This window comes from Dermacentor albipictus, chromosome 5 (genome assembly GCF_038994185.2).
Source record: "Dermacentor albipictus isolate Rhodes 1998 colony chromosome 5, USDA_Dalb.pri_finalv2, whole genome shotgun sequence".
In the NCBI taxonomy this organism is placed as follows: domain Eukaryota; kingdom Metazoa; phylum Arthropoda; class Arachnida; order Ixodida; family Ixodidae; genus Dermacentor; species Dermacentor albipictus.
The window spans coordinates 109,096,544-109,116,933 of NC_091825.1; the positions used below are offsets into that span (position 1 = coordinate 109,096,544).

General features: G+C 47.6%; 1 protein-coding gene across 1 annotated transcript in view; it reads right to left on the reverse strand.

Annotated features, from left to right (window-relative positions):
* The window catches only part of LOC135920702 (rho GTPase-activating protein 20-like), a 712,294-nt gene that overhangs the window by 597,482 nt on the left and 94,422 nt on the right, over positions 1-20,390 (reverse strand). The window lies entirely within an intron of this gene.

The following is a 20,390-nucleotide window of genomic DNA, read 5'->3' on the forward strand; positions in this document are numbered from 1 at the left end:
ACGAACAACTTCTTACTCAGTGTTCATGCCCCTGTTTTTCTTTTCTTTTTTGTGGGGGTTGGGGGCGGGGGTCACAAATTCAGTACCTATAGTCGTAAGTAAATGTGAACAAATTCTTTTTATTTTATCTTATGTGGACTGGTGTATGAGCTTTGTGGTGTTAACGTTATCTTGTCTTAGCGAGAACCATATTGCGGCAATTCGTTTACCTATATTTGTTGAGCCTCGTGAATGGCAGTCCAAAGTTCATAATAATAATAAGTCTGTTGGGCTAGTTGGTGTAACATATCGTCTAAGTATGCGCGGTTTTTTCCGGTAGGGGTGAACAAAGACTTGTTACGACAGGTAGGACAGAGCGTCTGTCCTGCCAAGCCTTTCTTCCCCCCTGCTGCAAAAAAAAAAAAAACAATTCGCCCATATACTTTAACGATAGTAGCGCACCAAAAGGACGTTACACCCTCCCATTCTTCGAAGCCGAATAACAGTGACATGTACTCGACACACGGCGCGCCCAGCGTGCTACATAACGGGGTGAGCAGTGCAGGGTGTGGTCACCCAAAAGGAAGGAGACAATGATTACTCGATTCGGTAGGTCACTTCAGCTGCATAGACTTGCCGCCCACGCCACGAAAGCCAAAAGACAGCGCCCCTTGGTCCAATCAGACGCGCAACTAGCACGCGCCATCGCAGTGGCGAGATTGCATCTTCCGCGAGCATGCCATGGCGGCGAGAAGCGAAGAGGCACGTGTATTTTGCGGTGAGGATCTCGTCAGCGTGATGTGCCCTGTCCGATACAATGTATAAGCAACTGCTCCGCGCTAGTGGGACATCTGCTTCAAGCGAAGTGTTTGGTTGCACGACATACCATGCCCTACACGGAGCGACTGCGCGCGTTCGAATGTAGTGAACAGACAGACAAATTTCTTGCGTATCCATTATGCTGCTCAATATATTGACTGACACTATACATATATCGAGAAAATTTTGCCCTTACGTTAAGGTCCAATACGAACCCTGGCGTTAGTAAAACCCAAGGTCACAGTTGCCATTAGCAGTGCTAGTGGAACGGACCGTCCATATGAGGAATACGAAGACACGACAAGCGCGGAATAACAAGTACAAAGTAACTAAAATAAGATAAGCATAAGATACGAATGCTGTTTCGCGTTCCGTGCAATTCTGCGCCCCCGTTCCAAGTGGTTTTCGCATGAGTATATATTGCTCGTGATCGGGGGTTTGGTGCTCGACGTCATGCCTATAGCGTTGTGTCTGCTCGAGCGAGGGCGTAAATTTTAAGTAACAAACAAACAAACAAACAGGTGATAGAAGGAGAAAATATCGCATTATCTAACCAACTGTTTCGCCAAAAGAGAAACCCCCAGCAGCGAGATTTGAACACGAGAACCAAAACGTATTACGACGTATTCGAACGCATTTACAACAGGGGGTCTCACGGCTACAGCACGCTTATTTCTTGCAGCGCTATAAGAACCACGCACGACACTATTATGGGGTTTCCGTCATTGCTCGCATTAGCAAATCACTTCCATAGTGCATTTCGACTTGACCTACGTCCGTCATAAAGAAATGCACGGAGAACGCAGCGGCACCGGAAGCACTTCAGAATGCGTTTCTCGTTGTAACATAATCACCCACAGATTTTTTGCATGAAAAATCCACAGTTCTGGCTGTCAAGCATGCTTTATAGACACCTCCTGTATAATTCTGACCCGCCTGGATTGCTTTAAACTGCACCGGAACCTCCGGCGGGGATTCTAAACTGCGACCTGCCGCTCAGCACGAGGACGCCATCGATACCGCGCCAGGTACAGTCTTCTTTTCAGTTCCCGCTTAGAATGTTTCGCAGCGCGTTACCTCCCCTCCGTGGGACGCGGTGCCGTATACTACCAAAAAGCACCTTCATCGACTACCGCGAATGCGCCTCTCCGAGTCGCATCGCTCGGCTCTCCATGCAACGGACGCACTCAAGCGAGACCCGGAAGCGCCGAGTCGCAACAGGAAGACGCCACGCTTTAGGTGTCCGCGTGTATCTGGCACCACCGCACCCCGATTAAGCAATCGACCCACGGCCCCTTCGTATATGCGCCGCTGCCGCGACGGTGGCCGGCCGTCCGCTCTGTCCATCTTCCTGATACGACGCGTCCGTATGCCGTACGAGCTATATAGCGGCGCAGCCGAAACGTCTTCTCCCGCTGTGACGGGTCGCGTCGCACGAAGTGATTGGATCGTGACGCAAGGGCTCCGAGGCGGTTCCGGCCCGTTGTGAAACATCGTCGGTGTGTAACTATATGCGCGGTGGCCCGCATATACAGCGCGGCAACTGTGTCACGCGCAGCCTGTTACATTGTTGTTCCTCGAAGTGCACGGAGAGTATTATGAGGCGTGATTGGAATGATTGAGTGACACTCCAATCTGCATGCGAGCGGCGAAATACATGTGAATTATAGATTCCTCGCCCATTAGAATGCCGAATGAGCGCTGGAAATCGAACATGCGACTTCGTGCTCTGTCGCAAACTCATAATCACCGAGCCTGCCCCTGTGACATGTAATACAGGAGCTGCTCCGTACGTTTACTTATATTCCCGATCGAATCGTGTAAGACTGTTTAAATCGTGTTTCTTGAGCGTGCGTATGTAATGACTCGGCAATTCATCATCTACCTCGACCCATAGTTTTGTGCATTGATTGATTGATTGATTGATTGATTGATTGATAAATAATTGATTGATTGATTGATTGATTGATTGATTGATTGATTGATTGATTGTAAGCATGGTTAGCCTTCCAGCGTGATGCCGGTCTGACTCTCCCCACATGGCTCATGCAAATAAGTTATATCATTCTTAATGGCCAAAGCGCTAAAGAAAGAAGTGATTTCTTTGAACTGAAGTTTCGGTGTTCACTCCAAATCGGAGTGAACGAAAGGCTCTCCGCGCAAGGGGGCTACAGACATCGAGAATTATTAAAGAATACATTTTGCTTTTCTCCCCCATTTCAAGCATTTCACTCTTGTACACAGACGCGCGACGCCATTTGCAAACTATTCTGCGCCTTACCCCAAAATAGAAACCTTAGGTTCAACTGCCACCTGCACTGTGATTTCCACTCTGAGCAAGAAGACTAAGCACAGCTACTTTCACGCGGTTTCTCAGCGCCAGACGTAAGGTTTTCGTATCACGTCACAGTTGCCGCAAATACTCGTTTGTGTAGGCTGGTTCCCGTTACAACGAGATCCCACAGAACGGTTACCATGGCGTCGGGCTTAAAGTAACTTCGAGCGAAGTACGACGAACTTCTCTTCCACAGCGCTTAGGATTTCCGGCGCCACGCGCACTGTTGCCTGACTACACAGCCACTCGCATTCCTGGCGTCAGCGATAACGTCGAATTACACGCTCGCCCAGGCGCGCCCAGACCCTCGGCAGCCCAAACAAGGCCTCGCAGACAAGGGCTCTTGTTTCCACCTGGAAGTTACACTGGCACAGACACGTCTGGTTATAAGCTCCGGCACACCGCGCTGTTGCGACGTGCTAAAGTTGCACAACGGGCAGCCTCACCGCAGAGCCTCCGGCTGGTCACGTACGCAATCCCTGTGTAACCTCCTCACCTTTTCCTACACTCTTCTCGCTACCCGACTTTGGTATACTATCCTCCGCCCGAATAAATTCGTGCAGCCTTGCAAAAGCTAGAGAGCAGACGTCAGCTGACTAGCACTGGAATTTACAAAGCCATGGTCTTGAGGCAAACGCAATTCGTGACCGACAGGGTAACTCGTCGCGGTGTCACAGTGCCTGTGGTGTTGTGCCACTGCATACGGGTTAGCGGGTTCGGTACCCGCTCAAACCCGCATTCATAAGAATGTAGCCACGCGAACTTTCGTGTGTGCTTAAACATAGGTGCGTGTTCAACACACTCGATGATGGTGGCGTTCTGCAGGCGGCTAAATGAAGTTGTTTCTCTCTCTCTCACACACACTCGATGCGTTCAACGCTAAACTGGACCCCTGAACTGACGACAGGCCTGGGACACTACATGCATGAATGTCATTTTATGATCGACGAGTGCTGATGTGTAGGCAAACCACAATATCCGGCAACGCAATTATGAATGAGTCGGAAAAAATTACGAGCCTCTCTTCATAGTCGTACGGGTTCGTGAAATTGGGCATCTGATTCATCACTGTCATTACAGCATAAGTCCGCTGCAGTACGAGGGCCTCCCCCAGAGATACCGTTAGTCGAACTCATCCTTATGCCGGCAAACTTTCTAATCTCAACGCTCCGTCTCATCCACTGCCAACCTTGGCTGAGTCTTTCTTCCTTTGGCACCAGCTCCGTTAATTCCTCTAATGCACCACCCAATTACATTTCCACGCATCACATAATATGACCATAGTATGACAGCCTCTGCCTCTCAATATCACCTACGTACGTCTTCTGTCTTCTCTCCATTCCGTTTTGCCCGTCTGCATACATTTTAACGACAGGTAAAATCCCATTCCGTTACGTCAGCCGCAATGTGATCCTCCGATTATTCAACGCCTTGGCTTGGGCTTTCGCAGTTGCTGCACCGTATTAGCGTGGAACAGTATACAAGCCGCGCTATCCGTTGTCTCTCTCTCTCTCCCTGGCTGCTCCATACGGCACCCGGCGTCTATAGCGAAGCCGTTCATGGGCGGCCCGCATTCGTGCCAGCTTGAACAAACACACAAATGCGCGACCGTCGCACGAAGCCGCGTCGCATTTCCCGCACTCAGACGGACACGCGAAGCGAGGGAGAGAGAAAGAAAAAAGGCAACCGCAGAAAAAAAAAGGGGGGGGGTCGAAACAAGCAATATAGACACCAAAGCGAAACAGCGAACTGCGCGCGTCAGCTGAGCCCGCGACCATTCGGCTTAACGGTGCCGGTTGCGCTTGAGGTAAGTGCGGCACATGCTTTCCCGATGACCTGCGGCGCGGTTTTTGCGCCACACTATACGGGGAAAATTGCTCCTCGGGTCTCGAGACGCAATGACTTCCTGAGCTGGGAGGAAGTGTGCGCGGCAAGTCACAGAGCGGAACAAGGCGAGGTCCTTTCGCACGGTGCGTTGCGTGCATATCCTCTTCGTTAGCAAGCGCGAGCGGAATGTTCGAAAAAACTAGGGAAGGAATCTAATGCACGCTGAAGCTGCGTATCTTTGTTACATCTTTTGTGTTGACGTTTTTCTTGTTTCTCGACCGAACGCGAGCTGGTCTTGAATACGCACATACGTACACACACACGCACACAAAATACATATGAACAGATATTTATAAGAAAGCTGAATTTGAACATGCTGCAAGTAAGGCTTACTGTTCGGGATGAAGGTGATCGAAATGATAGGAAAGGAGCACGAAGAAAGAAACACACAAAGATGCTAATAATGAAGCAGGAAGACGTACCGTAGAACAAAAACAAAAAGAGCACCAAATCAATTCCAGTCCAGCGTATAACTATTGTCGGCACAAGAAACTTCAATCGCAGTTTCCTGGAAAAAAGCGTTTGAGATAGCGTTAACAAAGACAGCCTACAAGTAGATACTTCAGTGCATTTTTATATAGGATGCCATAGAAAAAGGATCATGAACCCTTACACAACTTGTCTGCAGCTGTCCAAGGGATCTTTGAGACGAAGCAAGCATTTTCGAGTGCTTAGTGATAACTACCGAATAGCCAAATTCAAGAAGTTGAATGGTGAATAATACAACTTCAGGTAGGCATTATCTAAAAAAACAAGTGGCGATTGCGTTCTCATGAAGAGACTGGTTTCTGAACGTACGCTGAGTAATTAGCTTTCACCTCTAGAACTTGAGCCAAACGTTAAGATATGCGAATTCCACGTAGCTGGAACGAACAAAGGTAATGTTGTTTGCTGTTACTTAGAGATACTAAAATTATCTTCTGTATTCCGCCTAACTACGTAATTAGCTTTAATTAATTAATCAGCTTCTCGATTATTATAATTACATGAAAAGTGTCAATGAGAAAATTGTAGAGCAACATGAAAAACGCCCGATACAGCTTTCTGTCGCTCACTACGTCCTACATACGACGGTTATTCCGAGCGTGAAAGCCCCGCGTATACACGCAAAATTGCCACGCTACCGGCCGCTGGAGGCACTTCACGTGCATTCTCGGGTTTCTTCCACGCTATAAAATCACTTTTATGTATCGCGTATTGAGCGACAGAAAGCTGTATCGGGCGTTTTTCATGTTGCTCTTCAATTTTCTCGTTGACACTTTTCATCTAATCATAATAATTGAGAAGTTGATCAATTAATTAAGACTATTTATCTAAATACTCGAAATGTGAAACCAAATCAAAGTCTCTCCAAGCGACAGCAAACACCATTATCTTGGTTCTGCCCGGCTACGTAGCATATGAATATTTTTAGAGTTTGGTTCAAGTTAAGTGAAAAATTCTATATTAGCAACGTCTGGTGGAGTGAAAACGAGTGCATGCACCAACATGCCTTGAATGTGCATCTTGACGCACTCGCCTACACACCCCAAAGGCCACCCCTCTTGCAACACACTTAAGTTATAGAAAACATTACGTCGTCCCCTGTGCCTTTTCTCGCCTTAGATTGTCTTCTTTGTTGAGACGCAATCGAATATCACGCATGTTGTTTTCTTGAGGCCGCCAAAGGAAATCAGTCGTAACGCGAAACTATTTTTGCAAAGCACGTCGTCATAGGTGAAGGCCCGTGTCACGATACAGCGTTGGTGTTTGGCCAGAACGATTTCACGACCAGCGGTGATGCCCCAGCCATACGTGGAAGAAGGTGAAAAGCGCGCCGAGGTGCTCTTTAGGGAAGAGACCTCATTCTCAGCCGTTAAACGCTGCAGTCGTAAAGACGCCTCCATAAAATGCTCAACTCCGTTGATGCCAAAAAGAGACATTACGGCTGCCGACCAACGGCACTCGCTGCAATCTGCCACACGCCTGTCCGCACTTTCCTGTCGACGCTCCGCAACGTAAAAAAAACATTGGCTTCCTCTTGCCGATTGCTGCTGCTGTCGTTGGAGTCTGGCTCGTCACACGGTTGTGGCACAGTCGGTGCGGAACCAGACAGGCGCTCCGGACCGGCCGTGGTTGCGTACTAAATAGTGGGAGGTAAACACAGTCTATGGCAGAGGAAGTTGGCTGGTGTGATGAAATCGCGGAATCTATATGCAGATTTACAGGTCGAAGCCACTGTATACGCAGCACACAGTTGTAGATCGCTGGTAGAATACTTCGTCCTGGCGGTGGATACATATTAGGCTGATAATGCTGACATTCCGTCCGCGGGACAAGGACTAGAGCCGGCGTCGTATCGGCCCATCTCCTTTCATTTATAGTCAATTAAAAACAAAACAGCTCCTCCCTCTGGGGCTGGGGTTCCCAAGAATGAGAGAGAATATTTATCGGGAGAACCAGACAGTAGAATCGCGCCGTCATCACTAATTGTTTGGACAACCCATAGGCAGCTGTACAGATACAAAACTGCCAGGCAGTTCATCAGATATTGATTGGGCTCTCTACCGAGCTGGTCGTGGGACAACGAAAAATATAAAAAGGGGAGGGAAGCAAACGAGCGCCAATGCTCGCCTTGCAGGGAGAAAAAAAAGAAGAAAAAAAGAAAGAAATATAAAATTCAACACAATCACTGTTTCTGGCGAGGGTGAAGCAGCCGGGTGCGTTGTTCAAGCACGGCCGCCTCCCCTTCTCTATGAACAGCGACCTCCCGACCCACCCACTGGTTCATCATTGTGTCTCGGAACAGCAGCCTTGGCGGCTCCACCCCTGGCAAGGTCACGCCCGCCGAGAAGGGCGAAAGTGAACGCGCAACCCATCGGTATTTATGGGCCGCGCAACGCACCACCACCACTGCCGCCAAGCACCGCCAACCAGTTCATCTGGACACGGCGGCGCTAAACAGACCTGCGGCAAGCCGCCAAACAAGAACCCAACAACGGCCGCCTGGGATACAGCCCCGCTCCGAAACGCGATTGCCTGTACGCCGTTCCATACACACCGGACGCTGCACGCCAAACAGCGTGGGGCCCGAGCGATCGCGTATGCACGAGAAACTAGATAGGGGCAGCGCGTGTATACAATCACGGGCCCGGAAAAATGGCTTCTAATAACCAGCGCGAGCGGATGCCCCCCCGCTCTCTCGCTCGCACGCGCGAGACCACGCGGCGTCCGAGAACCGAACAGGGTCTCTCCTGAGCGGCGCCGGAAAGACTGTAGGACGTGCCGCCGCCTCCGAAGACATTATCAGCACCCCCCCCCCACCCCCCAGCGCCCCCTTTTCGTCCCCCTCTCTGCCGCCACTGCGGTAACAAATGGTGGTAGCAACGCGGCATAAATATCTCCATGGGGTCTTCTTCTGGGAGCCACGTCCGCCTCTCTCCCCTTGTTCCTGTTGCATGTGCCGGGAAGCACAAGACGAAACGGGGCTGCCCGGTGTGCAGGAATATATGAATGTATGCACTAAACTAAGAAACACTAATAGCTGCCCACACCGGTACATGCCACACGCACGCGGGGTTGCGTAACGGATCGTGGAGAGCGTTCTGTTGTTCACTTTAAAGGGACGCTATAGATAGCCACACTAAACCAGGTTATGCCCTTATTCATGCGAACCTCTACCAACATAATTGAAATTTGGTTCGAGAAAAGGTTGATTCCTGGCCGAGTCAATGAATAGCAGGCTTTCCATTCTCTTTCTTTTCTCAATCGCGAGAAAGAAGCTCAGGGCTCAAAGTACGTCAACATAATGTCAAATAACGCCAGGGACTTGAAAGCTCATTCTCGTCCTTGCGTCTTTTCTGGCTTATGAAACCGTCTCTCACAGCGAGAGTGGGTTGTTCTGGTATTGGAGAAGCTCATGGCTTAGTAGCACGGCCTGACTTACGACTTAGTATCGGTTAACAAAAGCGTACATGCATACGCGCAAGTCATGACCTTGCGCATCCCGCTATAGTAGAACATGTGTGCAAAGAACTGAAGAGCGCGGTAATCAGCATGTTGTCTAATTACCTAAAATCTAATTCAAGCCGGGGGAAGCCCGTCATTGAGAAGAGGCGTGGCGGTTTCGTAGCGAAACAGGAGCAACGTCAGAGTATAGTTTCAGCGCCATCAACTGCACCAAATAACAGCGGGGTCCGATACACCTTGTGCCTTGTCGAAATGTTTCCATCCTTGTCAACGAAGCGCCCCATAAAGAGATCCATAAGGTTGGCCAATGACCCCTGAGGCCAAGCGATAACCGTGAATCCTGCCCCTTGAAAGGGTATTCGCTTACGAAATTTCGTTCGGTGAACCTCATATGTACGCATCATATCCTTCACCCAAGCAAAGTCGCTTCCTGCACAATCAAGAAAAACAAAATCACAAGACGTGTCGCGATGGCGCTTAATAAGCAGCTGTTGAAGAAAGTGTAGCCAGGTTTATAATGGATTGCATCTAGAACGCAGTACACGTGCCCATTTATGGCTAACCAAGCTTGCCAACGCTAACGAGGAAGGAGCGGATGGACAGTAGTGAAGACGACAGGGGCGATGCAAATTAAAGCATGCCGTGTATCGCTTCGGGGCGTGGCCGGAGCCAGTGCAGTGGGCTATAAATTCCCACCTGTACGTAGATCGAGGCATTAAAGAAAGCAGTCTTTATATACTGCGTGGTAGCACTTTACCTCCCTCGCCGAGGAATGCAGTTCTATAGCATTATACTATGCTTGGGTTAATGCCCCTATCCTTCCTAACTAGAGAGCGTGCTGCTATATACGCATGTTGCCCAAGTGAGTATATATATATATATATATATATATATATATATATATATATATATATATATATATATATATATATATCTTTAGTTTAGTATTGTTTATTTTGCGCCCCAAATCGCTACATGCAAATGTCCGGACCCATAGCCACAAGGCTATAGTATAGATGGGCTGTGGAAACACAGGTATACAAAACACTCAGAAGCATTTCAGGCACTATATACGTGGAAACCTTTACTGGGCGACTGTGCGGATTTGGAGTTATACATTGTATATAGTATTGGTTTGGATGAAGATGTGGTGTTTTTGTTGGTGATATGCTCTGTCTTATATATACAACTGCTGCGGCAAACATTAGATCTGCCGTCTTTGTGAGGTAGCTCACCGTGGAAACCGTACACTCTAAGAAAACTCCCGGGGAAAACGGGAGTAACTGCGCCGTTAGTCCTAAAAAGGGCGCTTTCGTCCCTTAAAGGACTAACTGCACGAATGTGCGTGCCGTGTGCAAATTTCGGAGAGTAAGTGTTTAGTCCCTGCTCGGAAAGAGAGCAATGGGAGGACGAACGGCAACAGTTACTCCCCAGGCACTTCGTGTTTTCGTCTGTGTCATGGAGCGATGCAGCGAAAATGGCATTGTCTATAAATCGTGAATGGTTCGAAGATCGTGCATTGTCTCTTGAACTACATGCAAAGCAGCACCTTGCCTCTTCGTGAGAAAATTACGTGAAAGTTGAAACTGGAATGTGAAGAGGCATGCCCTTCGTGCGCACCCCATAAGTGATCGAGCGATACACATTAAACGCGCAAGTCATTGATAGACAGCTAGATTTTCTTGGTCAACAGTACCTAAGTTCCTTCCGTTCCAAGGAGGTTGCGAACTGAAGCGATGTGTAGCTCAAACGGCACACGCTAAGCGGCAGAGAAATTGCCCTTCTCTGTCGTCTTCGGTGCCCCGTTTGAGCTCGCTAAACGTATACATGGCGTAGTGCCTCAGTTTAAATCACCCTAAAAATACTCGGTCTGATTTCTTTTGGCAGTCGCTTATGGTTGCAAGTACACTCAACGTTAGACTCCCACTGCATAGCTTACACAAAATACGGAGTCACTTTTATATTGCCGCACTTGCGTTCCCATGCTTAACCTTGTCCAAATATCCCGACTTGACAAGCAAGCGGCGTGGTGAAGTTTTTTTTTTTTTGAAGTGGTTAGAGTACCTGACTTGTGACCGAGAGGACGTGAGTTCGAATCCTGCTCTGACATGCGTTTTTTTTTCAGCTCATTAATTTTTTTATTAGGGTATAAATGCCTAATTTAATTAATTCCACCTTTGCAGAGCATCGGAACGAATTACAGTTACTCCCTTGAGGACCATCGGGCAGGGGCAACTGTTAGTCCCCGAAGGAGTAAACGCTTGGGGAGTAACAGTTCATCCCATGTCAGTTCGTCCCCAAAAGGACTAATGGTTGTGGCAAATCAGTTAGTCCCCAAAAGGACTAACCTCCCTACCCCTTTTAGTCCTTTTTTTCTTAGAGTGTAATTAACTCTGTTAGCTAGCACAAGTTTGTCTGTTCAGTGACACCTCTTCTCCTTACCATGGATGCATGATAGCCGCTACACCTTCCTCTTCTTGCTCGCTTTACTTGTCTATGTAACATAAGAGCTACGAGATATATATAGATAGCGATTTTGTTTACACAATTTTGAGCCGAATGCCACATAATTCGCCGCATGTTTCCACCAATATTGAAGAGACCCCGCCAAGGTCCTCTACATCACTTCGGAAAGGATATTCTACGCTAACACAGCTGCTCTCACGTTTTCAAGATGTCCGAAAACGCGGCCGGACGGACCCAGGCAAAATGAGATGTCCCCTGGATATTAATGTGAAATTAGCGTTAGAAAGGCCGAATGGCCATGATGAGCGCCACGCATACCCTGCTTCCTGAATGCGCTTTCAACGATCATGCGCAGAAAGTGATCAGCTCCCTTCTGTTTTCACTCGGTTAAAATCCAATATTGCCCATTGCAAAAGGTATAGACAGAACACGATGGTAGTCGTAAATTTGCCCCGCGCGACATTCGCTTCATGATCAAGGTAGTCCTTCACCCGCTTACGAGATCGGAAGCGCCACCGTGAGGACGGGAGGCGCGCTCAAGAGCCATACATATTTTCTTCGCTTCACCATCGCTTTCTGTTTACATGGGAACGTTGGGAACTTGAACTTACATGGGAGCTTGAAAGACACGGGACTTTCTGACAAATTGTGACAGTACACTGTGTGGCGCAGGACTGTACGGTGACACTGCGTAAGACTAGGAATGCCTTTGCGGGTTGCGTGACAGTGCCCACAGAAATAGTTCGTGTGTACGTGCGTGTGTGTGCTTAGGTTTTTTTCTTTTTCCTTTTTTTTATCCTTCTTTCTTTCTCACCTATTGCATCCCCTTTCCCTTCCCCCAGAACAGGGTAGCCAACCGGAGATAATCTCTGGTTAACCTCCCTGTCTTTCCTTTGCCTTTCTCTCTCTCTCTCTCTCTGGGAACGTTGGTCCCTGAGTGTATGTAACCAGAAAGTATTTCCGAACAGGGAGTGTAGGAAAAACAGGGAGTGTAGGTATCACTACTGCGGGGATGCAGCCTTCGGAAAGCGAACGTGGCAAGCATGCGTTCTGTTGTCACTATTGAAACGTTGGTAGTCCGCGGCAAGGTCACTGCGAGGATGGTGACGGAACTGCAATGCAGCGTCACGTCTCTTCGCATCGGATACTCGTATCGCAACTGCGGCATCTGACATTTATCTTCCCGCAAGATGTCATCGATCAATACACCGAGAAAGAATATATGCTGCCGTTTGCTATAGCAGCCGGTTGTCAGCCGCCGTAAACTGGAGTGTATGAATGAGTAGGTACGACGTACACGTTTCAGCCGGCACATTCCCTCTGTCTTATTTCCCGGAATACACTGTACACTGATTTACACTTCTGCAGGTGCTTCCTGTCTATGATTCACATCCTTAAACCCTTAAGAATGCAAGGGTGTGCTGTAGACCGATTTGCCTCCTTAAGGATACTTAAGGGCGTCAATCGGCTTACAGTGTAGGGTAATTAAAGGGGTACAGAAAACTAAAATAGGCTGAGCTACAGTAGTAAACTACGCTTTTATAATACAAACAAATAATTCGGACAGAACTCAGCTCACGATGAATGTCGATGATAATGTGATTAGCATTAAAGCAATGTAGCGGAACACCTACATTGGCAGCGCCGAGCGTCTGCTGGAGCCGGGCTCCTCCTCTCACGCTTGCAACTGCAGCAAGCTGCGCCTTCTGGCGGCGCCGCCGTAAAGCTCGCCCATGGCGCGGGTTCGATTACGCGGAGCATTGGAGAAATTTGCAGGATCATTCTTTTGTCAATGTAGAGCGGCACATGGCCTACCTATAGTTACCTATAGGTAGGCCATAACCTACCTATATAGTTACCTATATATGGTAGCTATAGTTATAACTATAGTAACTATAGTTATAGTTACCATGCATAACCTACCTATAGTTATCCAAGTTGGGCGTCAAAGAGGTTTGTTGGAGAGCGGCACGCACTTACACCGGCACATGCCCAGTGACTAAAATTTACATCAAAGGTGTGCAATGGGGAGCAACACTGACCAAGTGACGCATCCGCAGTGAGCAATGTCGGCGTGAAAGAGGTTCGTCAAAGAGCGGCCCGTATGTGCACATTGCCACATGCTCAGTGATTCAAGTAGGTCCGACGGTTCGCTCCGAAGTGTTACCTCAGTACAGCAGCCCGATGCGCTAACTATTCAACCATGGACTATCCGTGACCAAGGTAGGTGGTAAAACGGTTACAGAGATGTATAGTAGATAGACAGTCATCCGTCAAAAAGTGCGGAAAGTACCCAAAGAAGGCTAATCGCGACATGATAAGATTTCACGCGTCTGCTCAGCCGTAATTAATTTCTTATTGATAAAGATGGTCCGCAGTGTACTCTAATGAAGTCAAAGACTGAACTTAGCGATAATATAGCGTTTTACAGCGTTTTACATTTGTTTACACTTTCAAGAACTTTTACACTTTCAAGCTTGTGACATCACACGAACGTACCAGCGAACGTATAATGGTTTCCAGCAAGTACGGACGCGAGCACAAGAAGTAGAAACAGACAGGACAACGCTGGTTGTCCTGCGTTGTCCTGTGTGTTTCTACTTCTTGTGCTCGCATCCGTACTTGCTGGAAACCATTATACGTTCACCATGCACCAACTGGCCCAGCAAACTATTCTATACTGAACGTACCAGCGTTGCACGTGAGATCGGCGCGAAAAAAAATTTTTTTTGAAGTGTCGTTTTTTTCATTGTAATGAACCCTACCGCTAAATTAACAAAAATGTAGTTTCGAAAGAATAAATTATTAGCCTAAACCGATTTAATTTCTCACCTTAGTGCACGTCCCTTCAAGGACCATACTGTGAACGAAAGCGCCGATTCCAAGCTCGGACGGCAAACCACGTGACCCGATGTCACCATTTCGCGAGAGGCGGTGCTTTGTCGCACCATAGAGGAAGGGCCGCGTTCTGTACCGCTCACAACAAATCGGATCTGTCCCGTCGCCTTGTCCAACCGATTTGTGGTGTGATAATTGGCTTTAAAAAATGCCACTGTTGTTCGCACATCAAAAATTGACGGCCACTTAAGTATCCATATGTGATTTGAACGCGAAAGCATTATGACTTATCTACTCAATTGGTTACGTCGCTGATACGTGACGTCATTCATTGTCCCGAACACTTCACAACTATACTTTATTTCACCTTGTTTTAATTTGTACCAACCTTAATTTAACTTAATATTTCTTAATTCTCTTTTGTTCATCTTAATCCACCTTGCTCTAATCTGCACCAACTTTAATTCACCTCAGTCGGCTTTCATGCACCTTCATTCACTTTACTTCACCTTAATTCACTTTGCTTCACCTTAAGTCACCTTACTTCAACTTTTTCTAGCTTTAGTTAGCCTTACTTCACTATAATTCGCCTTAATTCAGGTTAATTCACCTTAATTAGGATTATTTACCCATGATTTCTACTAGTTAACGTTGTTGTGCTATTCACTATCTTCTGTATTACTACTGGCGACATACAAGACGCTGATGACGTCACACTAATTTTTGGTGCCACTCGCTGCAGACAAAAACGCCGGCTTTTCTGCCTTTTGGGACATCCCCTTTCTTTCTGCGTTTCTTTTTTCCCTGCGTCCCCTAAGGCTGCTCCCCTGCAGAGTCAAAACAATTAAGCCACTTCAGCTAAAGTTCAATTAAGGCACCGTATTCGAGAAAAAAAAATCTTAGGGTAAAGCTTCTAGTGAGAACCGATGCCAAACAGTCCGTATACATAGGACGCATATATTTAGCGAAGGCGGCCGGCCAATGGCAAACATCGCTTACGACCGAAAAGCGTTGTGAATTCAGCCCCGGGTGTTTACGAAACAACACGCATGCTCCGGCACAATTATCGTTGCCACACAAGCGGCGGCGGCGGGAGCAACTGTCCTATACAGGCTGGAGCTTTAAAATTTCCAGCCTGCAATGAACGAGTTCACGTTGTTCGTTACCTTTCCTCATCTTTCCTACAGTTTGGGCGAGAAAGCGCTTGCCTAACGGTGGCACATCGAAACCAACACGAAAATATGCTGCGCCCCGCAACAAATGCTCGGGCACACAACAGAAAAACACCCGAGACCGCGCGCGCGCTAATGCATGCGTACCAAGAGCGAACTTCAACGAAAAGGTCGCGCCAGACTCCGCGAGGTGGCGGTGTGGCGAGGGGGTTCGCGATTCAAAAGCGTCGGCCGTAGCGGTGCGCGGCTCGAAGCAGACACCCCGGCTACCCGGTGGCTAGTAGCCCTGCCCAGGGCCACTCCGCCCCCCCCCCCCCCCTTCCCGAAAGAATCGGACCGGGCACCGGCGTCGCAATCCGCGCGTCCGCTAAAGAACACCACGCGTTATATACGCGCGGCGGCGGCGGTCAGAGCGCTTATCTGTCGCGATCGGCCGGGCCGGGCTCGCGTATACTCGTAAAAACGGCCAGTGAGGCCGCCTTTGCCGCCTCGGTCACCGTGACGGCGTGGACGGGGCTTCTCTGGCGCGCTGGCGTTTGGCCGTGGCTGCAGCGGGGAGGGAGGAAGGCATTAGCGCGCCACTTGACCGCCTTCCGACTCCGAAGCGCGCCCGAGGTTGCTTTGAATGGGCCGATGCCGGTGTAGAAAGAAAAAAAAACGAAAAAAAAACAAAACAAAAAGAACGAATGAAAGGAATGAGACGGGGCTAAAGCAAAGGCCGTAGTGGAGAATGGAAGGAGCGCTGGTGGCCGGAGTTGTCCGCGGGCATATGCTTGCATGTTTGTACTGTCCACGACGACGACGACGAGAGATGCCGCTGGGTTGCATATCTGCAGGCGAAAACGAAGTGTGGAGTCGCCCGCGACGGCACATAATGTTTATTTGGGGCGTGTCGAATCTCGAACGACGCTTTATTTCTTTCTTTCTTTCGTTGGATGTCTTATTATTATTATTTTTTTGTCGTGGCGAAATGTTACAGGTGCTAAGGCAAATCAAAATACATACGTTGAGAGGAGGACGACGAGGACGGTATTTGCGCTGCAGTTACTTCTCTCTTCCTCTTTGGGGCACACGTTCTGTTGCTCTTGGTAATTGCTAGTGTAACGGATCAACGCGTTCCTGAAGGGTAATCCCCGTCCCCTTCACTCCCCTCCCGTCGCGGTGTATGTGTGTGTATATATATATATATATATATATATATATATATATATATATATATATATATATATATATATATATATATATATATATATATAGAGAGAGAGAGAGAGAGAGAGAGAGAGAGAGAGAGAGATGAACAATAGCGCCAACAGAGAGCTCCAATTTGGTGACCATCGCACAATTCCTGCCGTCCACTGTGACGCTTATAAGTCGATATATCGTGAACTCGAATACTACTAGTCTTCCAGCTTACAAACGAAACAAAAAAAGGAAAGCAAATCATTCTGTACTGCAGCAGTCAGTCACTGCATGATGTTGGCGCACTTAAAGAACTACAGTAGCGCACGAATAGCGTTCTGCGCCGGGATGGCTACATGGCGCAGAGGAGAATACTAGATCACGATGATCGCAGAAAACGTGTTCGCAAACTAGTTCTCATGCCAGATCGGTTTGGAATAACACAATGATTGCGAACATCAAATTAGCGAAGGTGAACCAACAATACGAATGGTTCTGACAAATGAAAATCATTGTGAATTGTGAGAGGAAAAGAAAAAGTTTTCCTCTCGTATAAGAATATTTTGTCATTGATCGGCATACGTTTTGTCAGATGAAGCCAACGGAAAGTGAAGCAAAGGAAAGCATAAGTGAAATTAACTATTGAACTGAATTTAATTCTGGGGTTTCAGATGCCACGCCAAGATTTGATTATGAGGCCCGCCGTATTGGGCAACTCCGGATTAATTTTGATCACCAGAAGATATTTAACGTGCCTCCAATGCAGGGGACACGGGTGTATGTGCAGTTCGCCCCAATAGAAACGCGGCCGCCGCGGCCAGCATTTGATCCCGTGACCTCGTGCGTAGCAGCGCAACACTATACCCGCTAATCCCCCGCGGTGGGTCGAAATTAACTATGGTTTCAATTGAAATACATATGTAGCAAGGAAAATGGAAATGAAACTGGAAGAAAGACAACTCGTCGCCTGTAGGAGACGAACCCTCACCTTTCGCATTACGCGTGCGATGCTCTATCCACTGAGGTGGTCGTGCTTCCATCCACTTTCTTGGGTATTCGCGAATAGGTAATAAATCAAGAGATCAGACAGAATTCGCGGAACTGTCAAAACTGACCAACAAGGAGAAATTACGGCATATTCGAAATTATAATGTCAGAAAGACTGGGGAAGCAGTAAAAAATGGCAGCAGCATGAAATCAGTGAGAAGGAAACTTGGCATAGAACAAAGCAAGAACTTTGCAATGAAAGTTAAGCAGGGTAATATCATCGACAATGTCGAAGATATAGCAAAAGCAGCTGAAGAATTCTATACTGACCAGTACAGTACCCAGAGCGGCCACGATACCTCCATTCGAAGTAGCAATGAACAGGTTACAGAGGCTCGTTTTATAAGTATAGCGATGGAGTTAGAAGGGCCTTGCAAGACATGAAACGAGGAAAAGCGGCAGGAGAAGATGGAATTACAGTCGATTTAATCAAAGGTGGAGCAGACATAATTTTTTAAAAATTGGCGGCCGTTTATACGAATCGTCTATCGACTTCAACGGCCCCATTGAACTGGAAGAATGGCAACATTATATTAATCCACAAAAAAAGGAAGACGTTAAAGAATTGAAATATTATAAGCCCATTAGCTTAATCTCTGTATTATATAAGATATTCACCAAGATAATCTCCAATAGAATAAGGGCAACCCTGGACTTTAGTCAACCAAAAGAACAGGCTAGCTTCAGGAAGGGATACTCTACAATGGATAACATCCACATCATTAATCAGGTTATCGAGAAATCTGCAGAGTACAATAAGCCTCTCTACATGGCTTTCATAGATTACGAAAATGCATTTGATTCAGCAGAGATAACAGCAGTCATAGAGGTATTACGTAATCAAGGAGTACAGGACGCTTACGTAAATACCTTGGAAAGTATCTACAGAGATTCCACAGCTACGTTAATTATCTACATGAAAAGTCGGAAGCTACCTATAAAGAAAGGGGTCAGCCAAGGAAACACAATTGCACCAATGCTATTCACTGCATGCTCGGAAGAAGTATTCAAGCTATTAAACTGGGAAGGCTTAGGAGTAAGGATCAACGGCCAGTATCTCAGCAACCTTCGATTGGCAGATGCACTGGGGACGCACTGATGCACAGATGCACTGGGCACTGGGAGCAACACTGGGGACGAGTTACGACAAATGATTGAGGACCTTAACAGAGAGAGTATAAGAGTGGGGTTAAAGATTAATATGCAGAAGAGAAAGGTAATGAGCACTAGCCGGACAAGGGAACAAGATTTCAGGATTGCCAGTCAGCCTCTAGAGTCTGTGAAGGAGAACGTTTACCTAGGTCAATTACTCAACCCTGATCATGAGAAGGGCATTTACAGAAGAATAAAAATGGGTTGGAGCGCATACGGCTCACATTGTCAGATTTTGACTGGACGTTTACTATTATCATTAAAAAGAAACGTATATAGTAAGTGCATTCTACCGGGGCTAACATATGGGGCAGAAACTTCGAGACTGACGATGAAGCTCGAAAGCAAGTTGAGGACCACGCAAAGAACGATGGAACGAAGAATGTTAGGCGTAACGTTAAGAAACAGGAAGAGAGCGGTGTGGATGAGAGAGCAAACGGGGATAGCCGATATACTAATTGGCATTAAGAGAAAAAACGGAGCTGGGCAGGACATGCAACGCGTAGGTTGATAAGCGGTAGATCATTGGGTTTACAGAATGGGTGCCAAGACAAGGGAAGCGCAGTCGACGACAGCAGAAGATTACGTGGGGTGATGAAATTAAGTTCGTAGGCGCTAGTTGTAACTGGTTGGCGCATGACAGGGTTAATTGGAGAACGCAGAGAGGCCTTTGTCCTGCAGTAGGCATAAAATATGGCGATGATTATGATGATGATGATGATGATGATGATGATGATGATTAGATGAGGCCCGGGAGTGTTAGCCAGCCCAACACGCCCAATTGGTAAAGCCTTCGCAAGAACTGATTAATATTGGCTGGCCGCCTTTGGTAATATTATACGGGTGATCGCGATTGACCATTGCCTTTGTTTTCTAACCTCATTATACGAGCAGCTTTGCCCTGGACGGGTATGCTCAAAGCACTCAGTCTTTCTGCGAAATTTTCAGACGAATGTCCGCGGTATTACGAACCTCTTAAAAACACGGCATACAGGTTAAGTACAGGCGCATTTCGCAAAGTCTGTCCATGCAATGGCGCGTGAAAAGTACCTTTGTTCGTCATTTGCATATCTTAAGCCAGCGCATTGCGCATTACGCATTACGTACGAGTTGCCACCCCCACCTGTTCCAAGAACGTCGAGAAACTGGACCGCTGCATTACTGCCTATAGGACCCCCTAATACTGAATGGCATGAATTGGGCACTCCCAGGAGTACACATACACTGTGCCGAACCACAGCGTTACGCGTCTCTTTTAAAGAAAAAAAACGGGCGGCGCTATATGGTCATGCTCTGGCCTCATTGCATCACCGAGCAGAACGGCGAAACGAACCCCAAGCAAATACAAGAGCACGCGTAGCACACGCCGTATATATATACACGTCCGGTAAAACAACGCGGTCGCTGAGGTTTGCAGCAGATTCGGACGTCAGGTGCGGGCGTCCGCAGTTGCCGTAGGTATACGACTAGCGTAGAATTCATTCCAACGTACACAAGGGAGGGCCCACCTTGACCGAGGATTTACCGTGGCTGCGCCCATCACCGAACGTCTCTCATTATGTGCGTCG